We start from the raw sequence: 24619 nt of genomic DNA on the forward strand, positions 1-24619 counted from the left end.
CTTTAAGCATAATGACACTTTCTGTCATTATTGTAAATGGACAGACTTATTTGGTCTCAGTATAGAATTCACAAGTCTTATTGGGTCTCAGTTCCCATCTGTTTTGAGATCTGCTTGCTTCTTTAAGGCTTTGGTTTGATTATGTGGAACATAGCATAAGTGACTCCAAGTTGGGTTAGTGTAGTCTGTTAAGGCCTAGTGCAGGAGTTCAGTTCAAACCAGTGGCCTCCCATAATTTTGTTTAACAAATCTTAGATGAGAGCATGACCAAAACTTAGAGCTTTATTGCTATTCTTAGTTACCATCATTTTGGGGTTCTAGTCTCAACAAGTCAGTCGTAAGTTACAGTAGTGTCCTCATGATCACATGTCTTTGGGTTTTTGTTGTTCTAGTTGAAGAGGGACCACTTGGCATTCTACAGATGGCTGCATGTACACCTTTAAAAATTTTAAGAGAATACAGCACATCAGGGAGACTACTATTATGGCTATCAAAAGGATAATATCAAGAGTTTGGAATATACTTCTTAGACAGGTTTCCCCTGAACAAAACCAATCAAAATCAAATACATCAAAGAACGAACCAGATGAGGAATCTACCTATTTTAACTAAGCAGCTTGTTGCTTAATCCCCTGTGACTGAGTCCCTATAATACCTGATGTATTCATCTATGTGTAATAAGAAGTGTCAAAAACTGCACAGATTCCTCTCTTTTCATAGTTAATCTAGAGCAATTTTATTACCTAATAAAACGTTAGCAAGAGAATTTAAAGACGTCTGTTGTGCAACCACAGTCTTTGCAGTTGAACCTGCTGTAGAGCCTATTATGAGTGATACATTTGTAAGCATTGCCTCATTTATATTTAATGCAGGCCATGGGAAAAGAGACCTAAGAAATGATGCCCATCCAGAAGAGTGAAGACTTCCTGGCAATGTTCTTTTAACCTAAGATGTAGGTTAAGAGGAGTGAACAAATGTTCTGTTTCTGACTGATCATGGAGCAGCAAAGGTACTATTAAAATTTCTAGCCCATATTGGCCCTTCATCTTCCATCCATCAAGGCATAAGTTGCTCAGGTATAAGGTTGGCTGCAAAATCCTCCACAAATAAAAGCATACTCCATTGGTGCACACAAGGCCCCTTTCCCAATTATATTGTTCATAGAGGCATAAGCAAGGAAAAGAAAAAAACTAAGAGAGGTAAAATTTTTCTGATGACAGAGAATTCTTGATCCATGATCTTGGGAAAGTTGTCCATGTCTAGGATGCTGTCTGCTTCTGGGGAGAGACTTCCCTGATTAGCTGCACCTTAAGGTCTCCTACAGGTGTACAGTTCCAAGAGTCTGAAGGGCCACTCTGAGTTGTGTGATTACAGGCCCAAGGTTCAATGTCCCAACGTTTTGCTGCAGTGTTGGTGGCAAGGGCAGTCTTCCTCTATTATCGTTCCCAGAAAACCTGGTCTCCACGTTGTAGATCATGAAGGGTTTGATTGTCTTAAGTTGGTGAATCATGAAAAGTTTCCTTTACCTGGTGAAAATACACTTTGGCATAGGCATTAAAGCTTTGCAGCATTTAGTCATATCAGAGGTTAGAAGCAGAACATAAATGAGTTTCTATTATTAGGGAAATAGGCCTTCCAGTAACTCTTCCCTAGGGGATCAACTTATGTTCCCATTGGAAGTGGATTTGATTGTAATCAATCTATAATATCTTTGACTGAGGCAATCCAGTTGATTCAGTTTGCTTTGCTTAATGTGACTGTATCCATAATACCTTATTTAACTGTTTTACCACTTGTCCAGTGAAACTAGATCTATTGCTGGAATTTTCTCCAGGAACACACCATGAGGGAAACACATTTTCTAATAACTTTTTAGCTACTCTTGTAGCCTTCCTATATGGGAAAGCTTCTGTACAATCAGAAAACATGCAGAGAAAATGGCAATTGAATGAAATCCCTTTATAAGTGACCCATCAGATTGAAGAAATGTACCTGAAGTTTTGGTTGTCTTATCAGGATTATGGTTTTGACAAATCAAAAATTGGTCATCAACCATTACAGAAATTTAGAACAGTCACCACACCAATATTTTTTCCCATAATTTGGATCACTGTATCTCTTCCATGATGAGTCACGGAGTGCAAAGCTTATAATGAAGCTTTAGGGACTCAGGAAGCAGTCAAGGCTCCATGAGTCCATGCTTAACCTTGGGTTTATATCCTCTTACATTCCAGTTTTGTTTTTCTAATTCAGGTGTGTAGCACTCTTTGTTAAATATGTTATCATAGGTAATTTGACTTGGACCATGGAATTTATTGGAATTGTGTATCTTAACAATTTCAGTACTTATAAACTTAGTATGAAAATCTGCAACCATATTTCCTTGGTATTTAATTAATTCTAGTCTGCTTGGGTAAACAATTTTATAAACCAGTTTCTTCATTAGAGTTCTGAGAATTCTTACCTAATCCAAATGATATGATCCTAAAGTAATCAGAAATCTGTATTCAGGAGTGCTTGTCAGGGTCCTTTCCATCCTTTCCATGCACCTCCTTGAAGATATAACACTTTAGGATAATAATTGCTTGTAAAGAGCTTTCAGAAAAGGCATCAGAATTAATCAATTAACTAGGACAACAAGACTTAAAATGGTTATAACTAAAGACATAATTGACAAGAAAGTTTAATTCTGTCTGTGGCCTACAATAATTTAACATAATAATCATAATATCATGACTGATAACATATACCATGACATGTCAGAATTTTAGAAATCTCATACTATTTTTGGAAAATGATGTAACTCAGGAAAAGGCTAAACATCATTTCTTATTTGACAATGCTTCCCATATAATTAAACATACCAAATAAGCCTATTTATTATATCTGTTTTGAATGCTTCAAGGGCTCTCTGTAGCATCCGAAGGTTAGTTTGGAGTCAAAAAGGCTTATTTTTTCTTTTGAAATTTTATGTTGGGAAGCCTGTCAAATATGTCAAAGGTTTAAAACACTTGATCAAAATAGGATCACAGATCACTCTGAAATAATAATCAATCATTTAGCCAAATTGATAGTTAAAAGTTTTAAAAAGCAAAAACCTTTACTCTTTGTTAGAGGGAAGACCTAATTTTCCAAATAATTAAAAGACCTAAAAAAAGACATCATGAAGCACGTAAAATCTGTTTCTCTTTCTCTCCCCTCCCACTCTCACCTTTTGCAGTTTACTCAAAAGGTGAACAAAAAATCTTTTACTATCTCTTATTACAGAAAAATCTTTAAAAATATTTTTCCCTTGATACAGTCTCAGGAGGTGCTGAGAACCTATGCCCCAGAAAAATCTTGTTTAAAGGAGAAAACCAAATTCTCATTTTGTATTAGTACAACTTTGATAGTAATGCTGTTTTTAGAAAAAACTTATAATTCCCTTCCAATTTTAGCCAGCTTAATTGCACATAAAATTCTTTTCACAAGATTCATCTTTCATAAACTTTCCACAACCTTTTCTCTTTCTTATTTTGGGACAACTAATCATCCTGTTTTAAGATGAAAATTCCTTTTGTTTCCCTTAACTAAAACACATCTTTCATGTAAGCTTCACTTACCAAAAACATGTCTTACTTTCCTTGCATAAGGAGTTGTTTTAATTACCATATGTTAATTAGATTTTTAAAACTCTAGTAACCTTAATTTATCATGAAAACCTAGGACATAAGCAATTTTGAACTGTTTTATATCAACATTTTGTCAATGGTAACCATTTCATAATTTTCAGAAACATGTTTCCTCACAACAAAATTTTCATGTTTATTTACAAACCCAAATATATTTGGCTTATCCATACCACATAAAAATATATCAAAATGTATAAACTTAAATTTATGCTTAATAATTAGTGTTTCAGTGTTTTAACTGACTTAGAAATGGCCCAGACATTTAATAAATATCTATTACTTAATTTAATATAACTTTAAGATTCAAAATTGCTAAAAAGGATTTTTGAAATTGTTACAAGTTAATTAATAAACTTTTATTCCATGACACATCAGATTTGATTTTTTCATTCTTAACAATTATAGCTGAGTTGCTCATTAAGCAAAGCTAGCCATTGAAAGATGTTACTTAACTTCTCTGTGCTTCAGTTTCTCATCTACAAAGGAGAAAATAATTATCACTGTTTTCTAGGGTGCTTGTAAGGATTAAGCAAGATTAGATACTGGTAGCATTTAAAACAAGGCTTGACATATAGTAGCTCTTTTGGGCTAACTATAGGTAACTTCTTACTATTATTGTCATCATCACATCTTATCTCCCTGCCTCCTTCCTTTGTGGCACGCTTCTTGAGCTGTAATTACATTGGTTACTTACTTACTGATTGTCTGCAGCACATACAGCATGGTAGAATGCAAGGCCCCATAGTAGGATGCAAGGTAGAGGGGAAGAGGCTCTTATACCTTGTTGATTTCTCTCCCCTTTACATCTCCTTTGAGCTTGGAGCACAGTAGGTCTCAATACATTACACATTTCAACCATTCTCTTTATCTCGTACTACATTTCTCATTGTTGACCATGCCATTCATTTTTCTTTAAACTCTCTTTTTTTTCCCTTTCCTCATCTTCCTCTGCCCATATTTATAAATGCCGGGATATGTTTCTGTGAGGGTAAAGGACAGAGCAGAGGCATGACTGGTAGTTGAGACCAGGTGAGACCTGGGTATCCAGTGGAGCTGATAAGAGTAGAAAGGATGCCTGGGGCTGCTGATCATAATGGAAGAGTAGAACACTGGACTGAGCCAACGGGGTGAAGTTGGGAGTAAAGGGCTTGGGCTTACTTTTAAGGTTGTAGATCAACTCAGTATGAATTAGGCCCCCCTATGCATAAGACTGAGCTGGCATTAGATAAAAAACATAAACAAGGTATGGTCTCTGCCAACAAGGATATCAAAATATAGATATGGATAGACAAAATATAAACAAATACTTGAAATTCACTATAGGAAGAGTTGTGTAGAGGTGTGCGCAAGGTTCTGTGCTGGTAATGAAGAGTGAAATCTGCTGTCTCGGGGCCCTGGGATAGAAAGAGGAGTAGAAATGTGAAGTGAGTCTTGAATGTATCACACCAACCAGGGAAAGAAAACTCAAGCTGCAGAAATAGCACATGCAAAGGTAGAGAAAGATTTCTGATTAATATTCAGTATGGTGGATGGAGCTGACATGAAGAGATTCCCAAACATACAGAGATCCTTAGCATCCCTGCAATTGTTATAAAGCAGATCCAACTTTGGGAGGAGAAAGTTTTATATGAGTTTTAAATGAATTTCATTTTGGAGTAAATCATTTCTCTAATTTGTGGTTTGATTTGATAGATAGAGCTACTACTTAATCTTGAGAATTCTTAATATTGAATTCTACGTGCCAATTTTAGAAGGGAGAGAGGGTAGATGGTTATTTGGGATAGGGGTATGGGTGAGTTGACTGGGGGTAGATGGGTAGGTGGAAGACTGGGAGATTGATGCCAATAAATCCCATGGAGATTTCGTATGGTATTGCTTTACAGAAGTTCTGCTTGGACAGTATACCCAGATGCAATAGTGACCTGGGAAAGCCATCCACATCGTCCTATGTACCAATTTCAGATTTTATTATGATTTCAGTAGTTATTGATATCTACTGTGTATCTGACATTATACTGGGTTGTTTTTCTATATTATCTCTAACTACCCTAGAAGAACAATTTGAGGAAATTGAGACTTAGAGAAGTTACTTACCGAAGGTAACAGAGAAAGTAGATGGCCTGGATTCAAACCTCGATTTACATAAATCTAAAGCTCATGTTTTTCCTACTATATCACAAGGATGATTCCTACTTTTTTCTGAGCAAGGATACAATTTGTTTCTGTGCCCACTTGCTAATCACTGGTCTGCTTCAAGAATTCTCTCCAACTCTTGGAATATAAAGGGCAGCTAGGAATGACACTGCTATTCCATTTCCATGATGCCTCTCCTTTAATATAAATGATTTTTCTTCTAGCACTGAATGACCTTCGGCAATATCAAATGCTTTTTTTTTTCTGTTTGGAATGGTGGCCACCACCACAGTCAATTTTCTTCTGACGTCTATTTCATGCTTCTCCAGAGAGAATTATCAGCTGTGGTTTCTGTTATTTGCAATTAAGACTTTCTGGTTGGGCTAAGTATTAAGGAAATTATTACCAGCTATTAGATGGCTTAGAAAATCATTAAAGTGGCTAAAAGAGCAGGCTCTAGGCTATGTTTCTAGGAAAAACTCCCCGTTTCCAAAATCACCCAACTTTTGCGTGGCCAAGAATCTCACAATCTCCTCCTGACATTTTGGCAGGAAACTGATAACAGGAGATCCTTGATGCCACAATCAGCAGGCATAAAATGGAATGCTTTCTTTCCACGAAGCACCAGCTTCATGAGCAGGTGATCTATGCATTCTTTCTGGGCCCCCATCCATGGAGTTTAGTGCTCTGTGGCTACCATGATGAAATTCTTAAAAATTTGTCTTTTAATTTGTGTTTTAAAAGTGATGTCCTTGGGGACAATAGAGTATGTCCTGGGGGACCTTAGGTCTTCTTCTTGCCACCTTCCTGTGACAGCTTCTCAGCCAACAGCTCCTCTAACCCACACGTCCCCTTCCTGGGCATGGTCCACCAATCACTGTCTCCCTCCACCTCTGGTGGAGCCCTAGGCATGGATAGGAAGAAGATTGGGGTTAGTTAGAGTCAGGCACATGCTCCCAGAGGATCTCTATGCAAGACAGGATAGGAGAGGGCAAGGCAGTGGCAGTCCTTGCCCCAGGCTGGTAGCATCATGGAACATTCAGTGAGTGACTTGGTGAGGGTACACCTCTTGTCTCCATCCAACTGTCTCATTTATCTATACATGAAGGTGACAGTACTCTCGGGGGTCACCCAACAACCTTGAGTTGCTGTGGCCAGTGGAAGGAAAAAGATGCCTGATTGAACTTGTGGAGCCTTTTGTCTTGCAGCAGGTAGGAGGGAAACCTTATAGCCAGTGGGCTGCACATACGCCAGATTGTAAGTACTGGTGAGGATCTGCCCTCATATCTGAGTATCCTCACATTTCTGGGACTATAACATTCAATAGCAAAAAACAGACAAACAAAACACCCTGATAGATGGTGAGAAAGACCAGGGGAAGAAGACAGGAGGAAAAAGTTTTTTTCCTGCCTTTTGTACAAGGGTCTTCACACTTTAATTTTATATTGGCTCTTCCAAATTATGTGGCAAGCCATGTCTCCACTTAATTTAGTTACAATCCAAGTCTTTTGAGTGCATCTGAATGGTGGAATCCCAACCACATCCTAAACTCTGACTATAAGGGAGTCTGGGAAATGTAATTTCTAGCTTTCCAAACTCAGGAGTACTGGAAGGAGGCTGGAATGGATATTGAGGAAGGCAATCCATTTTAGATGCCCCATTACCTCCACCATGGTTCTGGCAAAGAGTGGTACCCTAAGGTCTATGGGGCAGGGGCTGCATCTGGCTCATGCACTTCTCTATCCCCAGTTCAGGCTATAAGTCCTGTCACATAGTATTATCACAATATTTGTAGAATTGAATTGCAAATCATCCATTTTTATATGCTACATTTATGAACCTATACATTTAATGGTATAACTTCTCTTGCCATTGTTCATATTAGCTGGAGCTCTTCATTACCAGTGGCAAATTCATACATAAAATATAGTGAGTTAGGGAAAAAAAGTAGGTAACTGAATTCTACTTAGTGATTTCTTTTCATGTACTGGGCATAGCTAATGCAAACAGGGTACCATATGTCCACTGCACTTAATAAATTAAATCACTTTCTAGGCCAGTATGAAAACATTATTAATGTTTATCTAGTCACAGAAACCACTAATATGAAATTACATTCCTTACGGTCTTCACCTTTCAATGTTCACAAGCTGGGATTAATTTCAAAGGGAACATGTTTCTGGCTGAGGTACATTAAGGGTGGGCAAATCACTCTTAGAATATTCAATGGAAAAATTAGTTTGATTTAAAACAGGAATGCTCTGAGCAAAATCAAACTTTTCTTAATACTTTTCACCATCTCCAAAATGGAAAGTAAGGATATTTCCCCCAGAATGTTTTAATTAAAAAGTGTTTTGGAATATGCATGTGTGTATAAAAATGTCTCCTAATTACAAAGGCATAAAGTTAAAGCTTTTACCTGAGATTTAATTAGTAGTCTAAATTATGTAGTTTTGGAGTGGATGATGGTGAGAACAGCTGGGAATTTGATGGATGGTCTGATCATCCAAAGCAACTCAGGAAGTAAAGCTGTACCTCTCGGAACTTCCCTGACTAAGTGGTGGAGAGTAGAGGGCTTGCTCCAAAAATTTTGTGCATTCAATAGGATAAAAGAGGTCTTTGGAATCTCCATCTTTAGAGGCTCTGCTCAGGGGTTGTATTGTGGAAATCTGGCCTGACAATGTGACAAGTCCTGAAATAGATCTAGTCATAACTCAGAGTATATGAGTTGCTTTACAGGAATCAGTGAGCCAATTGTGCATGGTTACTGGTTGTGATGGCCTGGAGGCACAGTCTGGCCCTTGAGCCAAAGTAGGAAGTCAGATAATTCTGGTTTCATTCAGGAAATGTGGAGCAGATAATGTTGACTCTTATTATCCAGGTAATCTTGTCTTCCACATCAACTTGACTGCAGAATTTACCCTAATCTATTTTGCCTCTAAAGCAAATAGTTATATTTAGACAGTATAACTATAATACAACTATAAAATATAACTACAATAAAAATTATCCCCCCGGATGATCCAGGGTAATTTCCCCATCTCAAAATTTGTAATTCAATTATATCTTTAAAGTACTTTTTGTGATATAAGGTAACATTCATAGGTTCCAGGGATTAAGGCATGGATATCTTTTGGGAGGAGCCATTATTCAGCCTAACAAATACACTACCTGAGGATTCACTAAAACACAATCCTAATTACTACCTATTTTCTTATTTTTTATTTATTTGTTACAGAATGACAGACAGAAGGAAGACTACTTATTTGTTTTGAATTGTTATCATACACCTATAGTGATATAATCAGTACCAGGTGTTTTGTTGTTGTTGTTTTAGGGTAAGAAACATGGTCTTGGTCTGTCACCGAGGCTCAAATGCAGTGGCATGATCATAGTTCACTGTAACCTTGAATTCTTGGGCTCAAGTGATTCTCCCACTTCAGCCTCTGGAGTAGCTGAAACTACTAGCACGTGCCACCATGCCAAGCTAATTTTTAAAATTATTTTTGTGGAGATGGGATCTCCCTGTGTTGCCCAGGTTAGTCTTGACCTCCTGGCCTCAAGTGATCCTCCTGCGTCAGCCTCTCAAAGTGTTGGGATTACAGGTGTGAGACACTGTGCTCAACCCCATACCAGGTTTTGAAAGACGGTTATTTTAAAAAGAGTTGTTTGGGGGAACATCTGAGAACATGGTTTCTGTTTTTAAATATCCAGACGAATTTACAAGTCTTCAAAAATCCTGAGGGTAGGATTTATTTGAATGAAATTTAATTATGGTTCTGCTGTATATGTTATTGAACTTCCTAAATTATCATGTGTTTCTGGGTGTTTTTGATCAGCCATGTGGAAGCTATAAGACCTGGAATCTGGAGTGAATCAACATTAATTTGGATCACCCTGGGACTGATAGGTTATGCTTTGAACTAGATTAAGGCTGAATTAATAAACATTTTTTGATGAGTTTACACCCAACAGGTCATTTAATATGTCCTAACTGACCTTAAGCATAGCTATTGAATTATTATTGCTGAAGTTTAAATGGAAAGGCAGGTAGCTTGTTTCAGGATCCAAACGTTAAATATAAGGACAATTCCAGCTTTGTTCATTGTTGTAAGATTCTGACTACCATGTATCTCACTAAACAATTTTAAATTTGTCCTGTTTTTGTAAAATATTTTGATAAATTAGAAAATGTAGCCTTTAGAGCTCATAAACTCTCTTGGACTTGACTACTTTCTGCTGTTTAAAATGTTAGTTACAGCCACCAATTACTGTACTTGGGACTTGTAGTTCTAGTTCTTTTAGTGGAAACATGCCTTCAATACACCTAGAACTTCTATTGAGCATAGACTCTATGACAGCCATGATGTGAGGGACACAGTGGATATGAAGATATCTAAGACTTGGTCCCTGCTACCTCTAGCCTGTGAGCTCTGGACTGGGACCAGGTTTTATTTAACTTTAATCTTCAGCATCTATGCCACTTTGCAGCACATATTCAGCTCATACTGCCAGCTTGCAGTCAGCTCACATTTCTTCATTAAATGGACATTTGTTTAATGAAATTTTTGTTCATTAAGTAGTTACTGAATGAATAAACAGTCTAGAAATTGAGCTGGTAATGAAATCAGATAACTGAGATAGAATGTTTATATCTTTAAATCACTTCTAAGTGAGGTATTGGAGGTCTCAACAAGGCACTCTGGGACCCCAGAGAATGGAGCTACCAAATCAGCCAAGGAGAGAGTCATGTGATTCAAGTCCTAGAGAAAAAGAGTCCAAATCACCGATTCACCACTTGTCTTACTGTACTTGTTATTTTCTCTATTTAGTTTAGATGGCCCGATTCTCATTGGGTCTCCATAATAGTGTTTCATGGAATGTGGGGTTTGTCTCTGCCCCAGCTCCTTGCTGCTTATGCTGGAAGGAGCAGGAAGTGAGTGAGTACATGGGGGAGAAGTGGGGAGCAGAACCAGCACACAGCACAGCCCTTGCAGGGAGAAAAGAGACTAGGAAGAGACAAGGGGCGGAATGCCTGGGAAACCGAGAAAGGAGGAAGCTGGGGCTACTTCTTATTTCTATGAAGAATGTATTTATGCAAAGTGGTTATATTTGGGGATATATTCTGTATGAGTATATATTCCTTGAATATGTCTTTCTCTTTATGACCCACATCCTCTCTCTCATTGGAATCAGCAAATGAGCTGAGCCTCCTTCCCATCTTGCCCCTAGCAGAGGTCTCCTATCTCTGTCCCCAGCTCTTTCCAGCTGCAGCAGCAGGAAGCTGGGTAAAGATAAATTAAACATTCCTTAAAATGCTGCTATGAAAACAAAATTAAAACTGATCAACTAAAAGTTTACATAAATCTTTAAAAGCTATTAAAAAGATCTCATTCAATGTGGATTGCTGTAAACTTTATAAAGAGTTCTAAGGAAGAAGAACATTTGGCAAACTGTCCTTGTGGAAAATTGGCTTTCTGCAGTTTGATTTTTGGCAAATTGACCCAAAACCAGTCTTGAAGAATTAATACACATTCACCTAGAACAGAAAAGCAAATATTGTGAATGATAAAAGATATATAAACATAGATAAAGATTAAAAATATAAGTAAAATGACCATGTACAGTTTTGGCATTCAAGAAAAATCTAGATGGAATAAATTGTTTATGCTAACCAAAATTAACTTAAGAAAGGGACAACAATCTGAATAAATCAATAACCATACAAGAATTTAAAAAAATTTAAAATTTACTTTTTAGAGGTACCAGATCCAGTAGATTTATTTGACTGTTATAATAGATCATCAACAAAGATGGCACAAAAATATCAAAGCATGTAGCCCAATCTCAGATACGATGATGAAAAAAACCCCCCAAAACTTGAAATATATCAAATCCAGAACATTTATAACAGAATATGATAATAAACTGTAGTTTAGTAGGGTTTTCCCTCTGTGATGCAAGAATAGTTTGAAATAGGAAGTCCGTTAATATAATTAACTGTATAACAGATTAAAAGAAAAAAATATAAGCACCTATTCCTATAAATATTAAAATATAAAATTCGCCATTCCTTCCTAATAAAAACCCATGGCAAGAAATGATAACTCACTTAGTATGATAAAAAAGACTTTTTACACAAATCAACAACTACAAAAACAAATATTATGCCTGGTACTAAAACCTAGAGGCATTCTCATTAAAGTGAACAATAAGACGAAGAAACAGTAACACTATTCAGAATATTTCATTTCTTCTTCTTCCAGGCATCTTATAGATTACACTATTCCACCCCTTTGACATTTACATTTGAGGTGGCTTGTTATAACAGGTTGCAGCCAGAAATACTATGATTCCTTTAAGGTCAGAGTAATTATTTCTGGCTGGACACTGCTACTGCTCCCTATTCTGGTTATAGAAGCATGTGTGCAGAAGGAATTTCCATGGCAGAAGTAAGTCCTTATTTAATAATAACATCGAATGTGAATGGACCAAACTCTCCAGTTAAAAGATATAGAGACTGGCTGAATGGATGAGAAAACAAGACCCATTGATCTGTTGCCTACTGAATACACACACACACGCACACACACACACTGTCTCTCACACACACACTTCACCTGTAAAGACATGCATAGACTGAAAATAAAGGGATGTAAAAAATATCCCATGCCAATGAAAACCAAAAAAGAGGAGGAGTCACTATACTTATATCAGACAAGATAGATTTCAAGACAAAAACGATAAGAAGAGATGAAGAAGGTCGCTGTGTAATGATAAAGGGATCAATTCAGCAAGAGGATATAACAATTTTAAATATATATGCACCCAACACTGGAACACCCAGATATATAAAGGAAATGTTATTAGAGCTAAAGAGAGAGATAAGCTCCAACACAATAACAGATGGAGATTTCAACATCCCACTTCCAGCATTGGACAGATCTTCCAGACAGAAAATCAACAAATATCAGTTTAATCTGCAATAGAAACCAAATTGATCTAATAGATAGTCACACAACATTTTATCCAAGAGCAGCAGAATATGCATTGTTTCCCCCAGCACATGGATCATTCTCAAGACAGACCATAGGTGAGGTCATAAAACAAATCTGAAAACATTAAAAAATTGAAATAATATCAAGCATCTTCTCTGACCACAATGGAATAAAACTAGAAATTAATAACAAGGGGATTTTGAAAACTATACAAATATATGGAAATACAACAATATGCTCCCAAATGACCAGTGTATCAATGAAGAAATTAAGAAAGAAATTGGAAACTTTTTTGAAACAAATGATAATAGAAACACAACATACCAAAACCTATGGGATTCAGCAAAAGCAGTATTAACTGGGAAGTCTACAGCTATAAGTGCCTACACCAAAAAAGAGGAAAAACTTCAAATGAACAATCTAATGATACATCTTAAAGAATTAGAAAAGCAAGAGCAAAACAAACCCAAAATTAGTAGAAGAAATAATAAAGATTAGAGTGGAAATAAATGAAATTGAAATGAAAAAACAATGAAACAAAAAGTTGTTTTTTTGAAAATTTAAAGAAAATCGACAAACCTTTAGCCAGACTAACAACAACAAAAAAGATGATCAAAATAAATATAATCAGAAATAAAAAAAGGAGACATTACAAATGATACCACAGAAATTCAAAGGATCATTAGTGGCTGCTATGAGCAACTATATGCCAACAAATTGGAAAATCTAGAAGAAAGAGACAAATTACTAGATACATACAACCTAATAAGATTGAAGCAGGAAGAAATCCAAAACCTGAACAGATCAATAACAAGTAATGAGATTGAAGCCTTAATAAAACGTCTTCCAGTAAAGAAAAACTGGAGACCCGACGGCTTCACTGTTGAACTTTACCAAACATTTAAAGAAGAACTAATACTAATCCTACTCAAATTATTCAGAAAAATGCAGGAGGGAGGGAATCCTTCCAAGCTCATTCTGCGAGGCCAGTATTACCTTAATACCAAAACCAGACAAAGACACATTAAAAAAAAAAAAAAAAAACCTAGAAAAAAAAAAAAGAAAAGAAAACTACAGGACAATATCGCTGATGAATATTGATGCAAAAATCCTCAATGAAATACTAGAAAACCAAACTCAACAATACTTTAGAAAGATTATTCATCATGACCAAGTGGGATTTACCCCTGAGATGCAAGGATGGTTCAACATATGCAAATCAATAAATGTGATATGTCATATCAACAGAATGAAGGATAAAAACCATACTATCATTTCAATTGATGCTGAAAAGGCATTTGATAAAATTCAACATCCTTTCATGATAAAAGTCCTCTAAAAACTGGGTATAGAAGGAACACCCTTCAACATAATAAACACCATATGTGACAGACACACAGCTAGTATCATACAGAATGGGGAAAAACTGAAAGCCTTTCCTCTAAAATCCTGAACATGACAAGGATGTCCACTGTCACCACTGTTATTTGACATAGTTCTGGAATTCCTATCTAGGACAATTTGACAAGAGAAAGTTAGATATAAAGGGAGTCCAACTTGGAAAAGAAGAAGTCAAATTATCCTTGTTTGCAGATGATGTGATGTTATATTTGGAATAAACTGATGACTCTGCCTGAATAAAGAAATAAAAAAGTAATCCCAATTACAACAGCCACACATAAAATTAAATACCTAATTAATTAAAATTAACAAAGAAGTGAAAGATCTCTGTAATGAAAACTACAAAACACTTATGAAAAAATTGAAGAGGACAACAAAAAATTGAAAAATATTTCATGTTCCTGAATTGGAAGAATCAATATTGTTAAAATGTCCATACTACCCAAAGCAACTTACAGATTTAATGCCATCCCTATCAAAATACTAATGACATTATTCACAGAAATAGAAAAAAAATCCTAAAATTTACATAGAATCATGAAAGACCCAGAATAGCCAAAGCTGTCCTACACAAAAACACCAAAACAGGAGAAATCACATTATCTGACTTCAAAATATACTACAGAGCTATAGTAACCAAAATAGTATGGTATTGGCATAACAAAAGACACATAGACCAATGGAACAGAATAGAGAACCCGGAAATAAATCCATACACCTACAGTGAACTCATTTTTGTCAAAGGTGCCAAGAACATACACTGAGAAAAAGATAGTACTGCAGTAAATGATTTTGCAAAAACTGGATATCCCTATGCCAAATAATGAAACTAGACCTCTATCTTGCCATATACAAAAATCAAATAAAAATTGATTAAATACTTAAATGTAAGACTTCAAACTATGAAACTACTAGGAGAAAACATTAGGGAATATCTCTTGGACATTGGTCTGGGCAAAGATTTCTTGAGCAATGCCCCACAAACACAGGGAGCTAAGGCAAAATTGGACAAATGGGATCATATCAAGTTAAAAAGCTTCTATACAGCAAAGGATACAATTAATAAAGTAAACAGACAATCACAGAATGGGAGAAAATATTTGCAAACTACCCATCTGACAAGGGATAATAATCAGAATCTGTAAGGAGCTCAAACAACTTTATGGGAAACAATTTAATAATCCAATAAAAAATGAGCAAAAGGTATATGAAAAACTGCTCAACAACATTGACCATCAGAGAAATGCAAATCAAAACTATAATGAGAAATCATCTTACCTGAGTTAAAATGGCTTATATGCAAAAGACAGGCAATAACAAATGCTGGTGACGATGTGGAGAAAAGGGAATCATTGTACACTATTGGTGAGAATGTAAATTAGTACAACTACTACGGAGAACAGTTTGGAGGTTCCTCAAAACACTAAAAATGGAGCTATCATATGATCCAGCAATCACATTACTGGGTATATACCCAAAAGAAAGGAAATTAGTATATTGAAGAGATATCTGCACTCTTATGTTTGTTGCAGCACTGTTTACAATAGCTAATATTTGGAAGCAACCTAAGTGTCCATCAATAGGTGAATGGATAAAGAAAATGTGGTACATATGCACAATGGAGTACTGTTTAGCCATAAAAAAGAATGAGATCTAATCATTTGTAGCAACATGGATGGAACTGGAGTTGATTATGTTAAGTAAAATAAACCAGGCACAGAAAGACAAACATCACATGTTCTCACTTATTTGTGGGATCTAAAAATCAAATCAATTTAACGCATGGACATAAAGAGTAGAAGGATGGTTATCAGAGGCTAGGAAGGGTAGTGGAAGGTTGGGCTAGGGGTAGGTAGGGATGATTAATGGGTACAAAAAATAGAAAGAATGAATAAGATCTAGTATTTGATAGAACAAAAGGGTGACTGTAGTCAATAATAACTGTACATTTTAAAAATAAAGTATATAATTGGATTGTTTGTAACTCAAAGGATAAATGCTTCAGGGGATTGATGTTTTATTCTCCATGAAGTGCTTATTTCACATTGCATGCTTGCATCAAAACATCTCATGTACCTCATAAATATATATACTTAGTATGTACCCACAAAAATTAAAAATTTTTAACTCTATATAACATGGAAGAGAGGAAAGAAAGAAGAAGGAGAGAAAGGAAGGGATAAAGGAAGTTAGAGCACCATTAGAACTTTGCCAAGGGGTGGCAAGGCTGTGGAGAAATAGGTTTTTACACTGTTGGTGGGAATGTAAATTAGTTCAACCGTTGTGGAAGACAGTGTGGCAATTCCTCAAGGATCTAGAACCAGGAGTACCATTTGACCTAGCAGTCCCATTACTGGGTATATACCCACAAAGCATTATAAATCATTCTACTATAAAGACACATGCACACATACGTTTATTGCAGCACTATTTACAATAGCAAAGACTTGGAACCAACCCAAATGCCCACCAGTGATAGACTGGATAAAGAAAATGTGGCACATATGCACCATGGAATACTATGCAGCCATAAAAAAGAATGAGTTCATGTCCTTTGCAGGAACATGGATGAAGCTGAAAACTATCATTCTCAGCAAACTAACACAGGAACAGAAAACCAAACACTGCATGTTCTCACTCGTAAGTGGGAGTTGAACGACAAGAACACATGGACACAGAGAGGGGACCATCACACACTGGGGCCTGTTGGGGGTGGGGGACAAGGGGAGGGAGAGCATTAGGACAAGTACCTAATGCATGCGGGGCTTAAAACCTAGATGATGGGTTAAGTGCAGCAAACCACCATAGCACGTGTATACCTATGTAACAAACCTGCACGTTCTGCACATGTATCCCAGAACTTAAAGTAAAAACAAACAAAAACAAAAACAAAAAAAAACCTTTGCTAAGGAACAAAATAAATAAATGGACAGATGTGCCTATTCCTAGCTAGGATCTGGTGAGGTAAATTTCTTTCCAAATTATTCAGTATAGTATGTAATTCTGCAATGACAGAACAGACAGTGGCTAGTTTGTGCTAAACATGGTTGAAAGTAAAGGGATGATAAGTATTAACTTAAAAATCACTATGTATAACAATGTATACATTTAGAAAAGAGACACTTATTTCCTTTTTTTCTATTTTGGTTCCTCATCATTCAATTTGATGAGGTTATGAGCTTTATTTCTTAAGAAGGAGATTACAACCTCCAGGCAGGAAGCACAACCACCATCTAAAAAAAGCACTTTGAGGCAGAGGAGGATGGAACAGGGATTTTTTTGGAATGGGTTGGCCAAGTATACATATTCAACAGGTTACAGGAGGAGCTATGAATATTCATGAAGTTGGTCCTCATGCATGTTACACACCACCCATGTTCACTTAGGAGTGGAAGATTAACATTTAAATGTATTACAGCTGAGCCAAAAGGTGAGGCAGGGACACGAAGGCATTCCAGTGTGCAGTCTCTGTAAAACCCACCAAAACCAGTTCATGATAAGTGGTCTCTCATCAGAAGAAAGTTACAGAAATCAGTCTGTTGTCCAATCAAGGCTTGTGGAACAGGGTGTCAGTTAGTGAACATCTGGTGGTGAGTGGCAATTGTTTTAATATTGTTTATTTCAAGGCCAGTGCTTGTTTAGCTTCTAGAGAAAAAGAAAAACCTTGTAGCACTTTGCACATACTTTATTCTTTAAGTGTAGGGTGTATGATTTAATCCTTCTCTGGCATGGCCTTAGGTCCTATTTATAATCTGGTATCTTATTTCCACGAAGAGTCCATTCTGTCAGTCTTATGATATCTATTTTGACATTACTGCTGGTCAGTTGTTTCTAAACCACAAAAGGAGGTGGGTGTAACAAGGGGTGTTGGACCTCCCATCCTGACATGGCTGGGAACTAAATTTGTAAGGTTTCTCTGGAGTCCCCTTGGCCAAGGGGGCAGAGTCCATCCAGTCAGTTTGAGGGGCTTAGGATTTTATTTTTAGTTTACAGAAACAAGAGGATTCATGAAGAATGTAATTATTCAACTGCAAAGCTGAGGAGAAGTAGCAAGAAAGCATTCTCTGAAAAGACATGTCAAAAAAAGTCCACTTCTTTCTACAGCTGTTGCTAATCATTGTGAGCTGTGTTGTTTGAGTGAGAGAAAGCATACTGATCACAGAAAGACTATATTTGTCCCTTCCACTCTCCTCCCTACAGTTGACTGAATGTTAGTAACAAAGTGACTCTGGAAGATCTGTTCCCAAGGTTCTGCATTTGTCCTTCAATCTTGTGGTGGATCTTGGAGAGTTACTCTTACTTAACACAGAGGCAATGGGGATGGTAACAGGTGAAACAAGCAAATAATTTTTTTTTTTCTTAAAGTATAACATGAGAGGACTTACCTACTAGGTATGAAAACACACTATAAAGCTTTATTACTACTACTGTTTTTAGTGACATTTATTGAAGGCTTACTGTGTGCCAGATGCTGTGCTATGTTTTACATACCTGATGTCATTTAATTATCTTACAAACCTGATAAAGTAGATAGCATTTTTAATACCTAATACTTAGAGGAAGAAACTGAGGCTCAGAAAAGATGCATTTGCGAAAAATTAAATAGCCAGTAAATAATGAAAATAGAATTCTAATCTAGATATTATAACTCTAAAGCCGTTTTTATCATTACTATCAATATAATTTTGACTGTATAAAAGAGGAACGGTAGAACAGAGAAGAGTGTAAAAACAAAATAGCCATATCTATGGATTTCATCATATGATAAAATTGATGTTTACATCAATTTAATAATTATTGCTAGACAATTGGCTATTCACTGAAAAGTAGCTATTATCTCTCATACCAGAAAAAGATATAATTCAGAAATTTAAAAAATATATATAAAAAGATAAAAACAGTACTAAAAAATATAGAACATACAGCAATCTGGTGGCCATAAAAAATAAGTTAGGGACCAGGGAGGTCCAGGTTGCAATGAGCTGTGATCAAGTTACTGCACTCTAGCCTGGATGACAGAGTGAGACCCTGCCTCCAAAACAAAAACACCAAAGCACCAAATGAGTGAGGGTTGGTACATAAGTGGAAGCCTATTTGCTACTTCTCCACAAAAACTGAGAATGAATGAAAAGAAAAAGTTTTAAATTAAGAAGTTTCAAACTTTGGCTGGAGACTGTTAAAACATTCTCCAAGACGTATGAGGAGAAGGAAATATTTATTTTCCAGTGCAAATTCAATCATTTATTATTGACATTGTTTGATACATATGGATAAAAAAAATCCTGCATTGGTTAGAATCAAAAGACACAGTTCCTGAATGACATAATATAAGAAAAATAGGCTGGGCACAGTGGCTCATGCCTGTAATTCCAGCACTTTAAGAGGCCGAGGCAGGTGGATGACAAAGTCAGGAGTTTGAGACCCACCTGATCAACACAGTAAAACCTCGTCTCTACTAAAATTACAAAAAAGTTAGCCAGGCGTGGTGGCTGGCAGCTGTAATCCCAGCTACTTGGGAGGCTGAGGCTTGAACCGAGGAGGCGGAGGTTGTAGTGAGCCGAGATGGCACCACTGCACTCCAGCCCAGGCGACAGTGCGAGACACCGTCTCAAAAACAAAACAAAACAAAAAAGTGAATGAGAATGGCAAAATTTGACTAAAAATCTTGATCAATGACATCATTTATTTAAAAATTGTATTATTTATATTACCTTGAAGCTATAAAACAAAGGTCAAAATAGATTGTGGGAACTTCTATTTCTAATCAAGATGGAGTAACAGGAACCAGATTCTTCTTTCTATCTTTGACAAGAAAAAAATAAATAAATAAAAAAGGACAACATATAACATACAGGACACAATAGTTCTCAGGATGCTGGACATTGGGGAAAAAAGACAGTAACCCCGTAAGAGACAGGAAACAAGCAAGATGAGCCCTATGGTTGCCCCAGCTTACTGTCTTGAGAGAATTTCCAGGATGAGGCGCTGAGAGGGGAAATCCAGGAGAGTGCAGTGAACTCTGAGTTGAGGAGACAGAGTTGAGAGTTCAGGGAGACTAAGATGGCCAGAGTCGTAGGACAGAGTACTGGAGAGCAGAGACCTGCAAAGAGAGAGAACTTCAGAGATCTGCAAAGGGTTCCTCTCAAGTATTCAGATGAATACAGATTAGCACTTGCCTATGAGGAAACTGCGTGAAGAAAGGAAAGAAATCCCTAAACATATTAGAGGAACCAGTGCCCAATGCTCACACAAGGCTGAGAGTAATGTCTGTTCCCACCATCCAGACTGGAAAATCCCATAATTCACAGGACATTTGCTACAGTGCATAGTCGGGTCTTGCCTCAGTGGGGAATAAGTAACTCTACATTGAATATTGCTCTGGGCCAGCCTAACAACCCTGAAAGGATAAAACTGTTTCCAAGCATCTCAGAACAAAGCTCAAGAATACTTGTAGGAACACAGAAATATCCAGCACCCAATGAAACAAAATTTACAATGTCTGATAGTCAGCTAAAAGTTACAAGTCAAAGAAACAAGAAAATACAAACCATATTTGGAAAACTTACCACCCAATTGAAACAACTCAGAATTTACACAGTGTTAGAATTACCAGACAAGGCAGTAAAGTGATCAGAATTACATTTTATATGTTTATAAAGTTAAGGTGAAACATGAAAGATATTTGAAAAACAAAATAAAACAAAACACATTGAACTTTAGAGATAAAAGCTGCAGTAGACCCACAGAAGATTAGACATTGAAGAATAAAAGAGTAGTGAATTTGAAAACATAGCAATAGAAATGATCCTAAATGAAGCACAGAGATAGGAGAATTAAAAAGAGGAAAGGACATCAGTAAGCTGTGGGACAACTTCAGACATCCTAATATGTGTGTAATTAGAGTATCCAAAGGAGAGGAGAAAAGAGGAAATAGAGAAATAAACTCTTAAAAGTAAATTTTCCAAATTTGATGAAAACTCAAAACTCATAGACTCAAGAAGCTCAACAAACCCCAAGCACAGGAAACATGAAGAAAATTACATCAATGTGCATCATAATCAAAGTGCTCAAAACCAATGATAAAGAGAAAATTGTAAAAAGCAGCCAAAAAAGAAAGACATGATACATGCAGAGGAACAAAGATAAGGATGACAGTATAATTTTTATTGGAAATTGCAGGTGAATTCACTGTGAAGCAACATATTTAAATTACTGAAAGAAAAAAAGTCAACCTAAAATTCTATATTTAGAATTCTATACCCAGAAAAAATATTTAAAAAACAAAGGTGAAATAAAGACTTTCTAGACATAAAAAACTGAAATAATTTGTAATCAGTGGATCATCAGCACTATCATAAATGTTAAAAGATGTCCGTCAGATGAAAGGAAAATTGTTAGCTATATAAACAAGGATACATCACAGTGACAGCATTAAAGGTTATGTGTTATAGTCAAACACTTTAAAGAAAAGGATCTGGAGAGGCTGGAGGTAAGCTCCAAATATTCTTCCTCTACAGAGAGTACTTTCCTCCTACTATCAGAAATGACATCACGATGTCCACTTCTTCCACTTCTGTTTAACATTGGGTTAGATGTTCTAGCCATTGCAATGAGGCAAGGAAAAGAGTAACAGGCACACAGACTAAATAGGAAGGAATAACACTGTCGTTATTCACAGACATGATAATTACGTAGAGAATCCATGGAAATCTATAAAGACACTTACTAGAACTAATGACTTTAGCAAAGTCACAAGATACAAGATCAATATACGAAAGTATCTCTACATACTAGTAAAAATGTTATTTACAATAGCAGCAAAAAACATGAACTAACAAAGGTGAAAGACTTGCACATTGAAAACTACAAAACACTTGTGAGAAAAATTAAAGAAAATCTAAATAGGTAGGTATGAGCTGAGTGCAGAGGCTCATGCCTGTAATTTCAGCACTTTGGGAGGCCAAGGCAGGCAGATCAGTTAAGGCCAGGAGTTTGAGACCAGGCTGGACAACATGGCGAAACCTCATCTCTACCAAAAGTACAAAAATTAGCCAAGTGTAGTGGCACATGCCTGTAATCTCAGCTACTCAGGAGGCTGAGGCATGAGGATCCTTTGAACCTGGGAGGCAGAGGTTGCAGTGAGCCAAGATCGCACCACTGTACTCCAGCCTGGCGACACAGCAAGACTCTGTCTCAAAAACAAAACAAAACAAAAAACAAACAAACAAACCAATAAATAAATAAATAGATATGTCTTGCTCATGGGTCAGAAAACTCACCCTGACCCCTCCATTAATGTATAGATTTAATGAAATTCTGATCATAATCCTGAAAGTCTCTTTTGTAGGTATTGATAAAAACAATTATAAAATCTACATTGAAATGCAAAGGCCTAGAATAGCCAAAACAATGTTGATAAAGAACAAAGTTAGAGGACTAATACTACCTGATTTTAAGGTTTATTATAATGCTAGAGTAAGCAAGACTAGTGGTACTAGCACAAAGATAAAGAAATGAATCAGTAGAAAAAAATGGAGAGCCCAGAAGTACACACACCAATTTTTGAACAACTAATTTCAAGTCTTTTTAGCAAAAGTTGAAAAAAAGGAACCTCAATCCATTCCTTAACACCATTTACACAAATTCACCAAAAATGGATCATAGACCTAAACATGAAACCTAAAACTATAGAACATCTAGAAGGAAACATAGAAAGAAAATCTTTGCTGCCTTGGATTAGGCCAAGATTTCTTAGACACAACACTGAAAGCATGATCTATAAAGGAAAAATGATATATTGAACTTCATCACAGTTAAAAACTTCTATTCCTTGAAAGAAATAAAATGCAAGCTACAGAGAAAATACTTGCAGATCGTATATCTGATATATCATCTATATGATATATTTGGATAAACTTGTATCCAAAATATATAAATAACTCTGAAGACTTAATATAAGAAAGCAAATGAGTTAATTAAAAAAATGGGCAAAAGATTTGATCAGATTCCTCACCAAAGATGACATATAAGTCTGTTTTCTCATTGCTGTAAAGACACATGAGACTGGGTAATTTATAAAGAAAAGAGGTTTAATTGGCTCATGGTTCTGCAGGCTGTACAGGAAGTATGATGCTAGTATATCCTGGGCTTCTGGGGAGGCTGAGCTGTAGGCATCTCACATGGTAGGAGCAGGAACAAGAGAAGTGAGGGGAAGTGCCACACACTTTTAAATAACCAGATCTCACAGGAACTCACTATCACAAGAACAGCACCAAACCATTCACAAGAAATCCACTCCTATGATCCAATCACCTGCCACCAGGCCCCACCTCCAATATTGGGGATTACACTTCGACACAATTTTGTGTTGGGCACACAGATCTAAACCACATCAGAAGACAATATGACTAGAAAACAAACATATTAAAATATATTTAATATTATTAGTCATTAAAGACATGCAAATTAAAACCACAATGGATAGCACCACTCATTGTCAGAATCACTAAAATTTAAAAGACTGACCATACCAATATAAAGGAACTAGAATTCTCATGCACTGCTGCTGAGAATGTAAAATGATACAACCCCTTTGGAAAACAGTTTCTAAGTTTCTTTGGTTCATAACACCATACATAACACCTTGTATATAAAAATTCATAGCAGCTTTACTTGTAAGAGCTAAAAACTGAAAATAACCCAAATGTCTATAAACAGATGAATAGATAAACAACTGGGTTACATTTATATAATAGAATATTACTCAGCAATAAAGCAGAATGAATTGTTGATATATGCTATACCAGAGTGAATCTCAAAACAACTATGCTGAGTAAAATTTAAAAGGTCAAAAAAGGATACATACTGTATAATTCCATTCATTTAAAATTCTAGAAAATGCAAACTAATCTAGAGTGGTGTAAATTAGATCAGCAGTTTCCTGGGAATCTGGACTTTAAAATTACAGAGGGGAATGAGGAAACTTTTTTGGGTGATAGACATGTTCATTATCTTGATTGTGATGATGGTTTGGTGAATGTGTACATATGTCAAAACTAATCCAATTGTATACTCTAAATATATATGATTTGTTGTTATTTGTCAATTATATCTGAATAAAACTTTTTTTTTAAAGTTTGTATCTAAAAGGATAGTAAAACTACTCTCTTCTGAAGGCCAGAGTTCTATAATCCTCAATTCTCTGATGTAGAGATATGCATCCAGAATTTTTTTTAAAGCATGATGAAATGGCTTTGACAAAGCCACAGCACTCTGGCTAAATTCCTTATTTCCTAGGTGACCTTTTAAACTCTCATTCAGAGCCTGTTTGATTCTACCTAACACGCTTCAATTAAGCTTGATAAGTTATAAACAATACATTTGAAGAGAGAAAGGGGCATAAAAATATTTGAGGGA

The 24619-nt window shown here is 36.2% G+C and overlaps 1 long non-coding RNA gene across 2 annotated transcripts in view; it reads left to right on the plus strand.

Moving 5' to 3' along the window:
* The window catches only part of LOC105482775 (uncharacterized), a 36912-nt gene that overhangs the window by 9800 nt on the left and 2493 nt on the right, over nt 1-24619 (plus strand). For both annotated transcript variants that reach the window (XR_011617504.1, XR_011617512.1), the window contains one exon: nt 873-1009. This is a non-coding gene — a long non-coding RNA (uncharacterized lncRNA). The remainder of the gene's footprint in view (nt 1-872; nt 1010-24619) is intronic.

Source organism: Macaca nemestrina, chromosome 1 (genome assembly GCF_043159975.1).
Source record: "Macaca nemestrina isolate mMacNem1 chromosome 1, mMacNem.hap1, whole genome shotgun sequence".
Classification (NCBI taxonomy): Eukaryota; Metazoa; Chordata; class Mammalia; order Primates; family Cercopithecidae; genus Macaca; species Macaca nemestrina.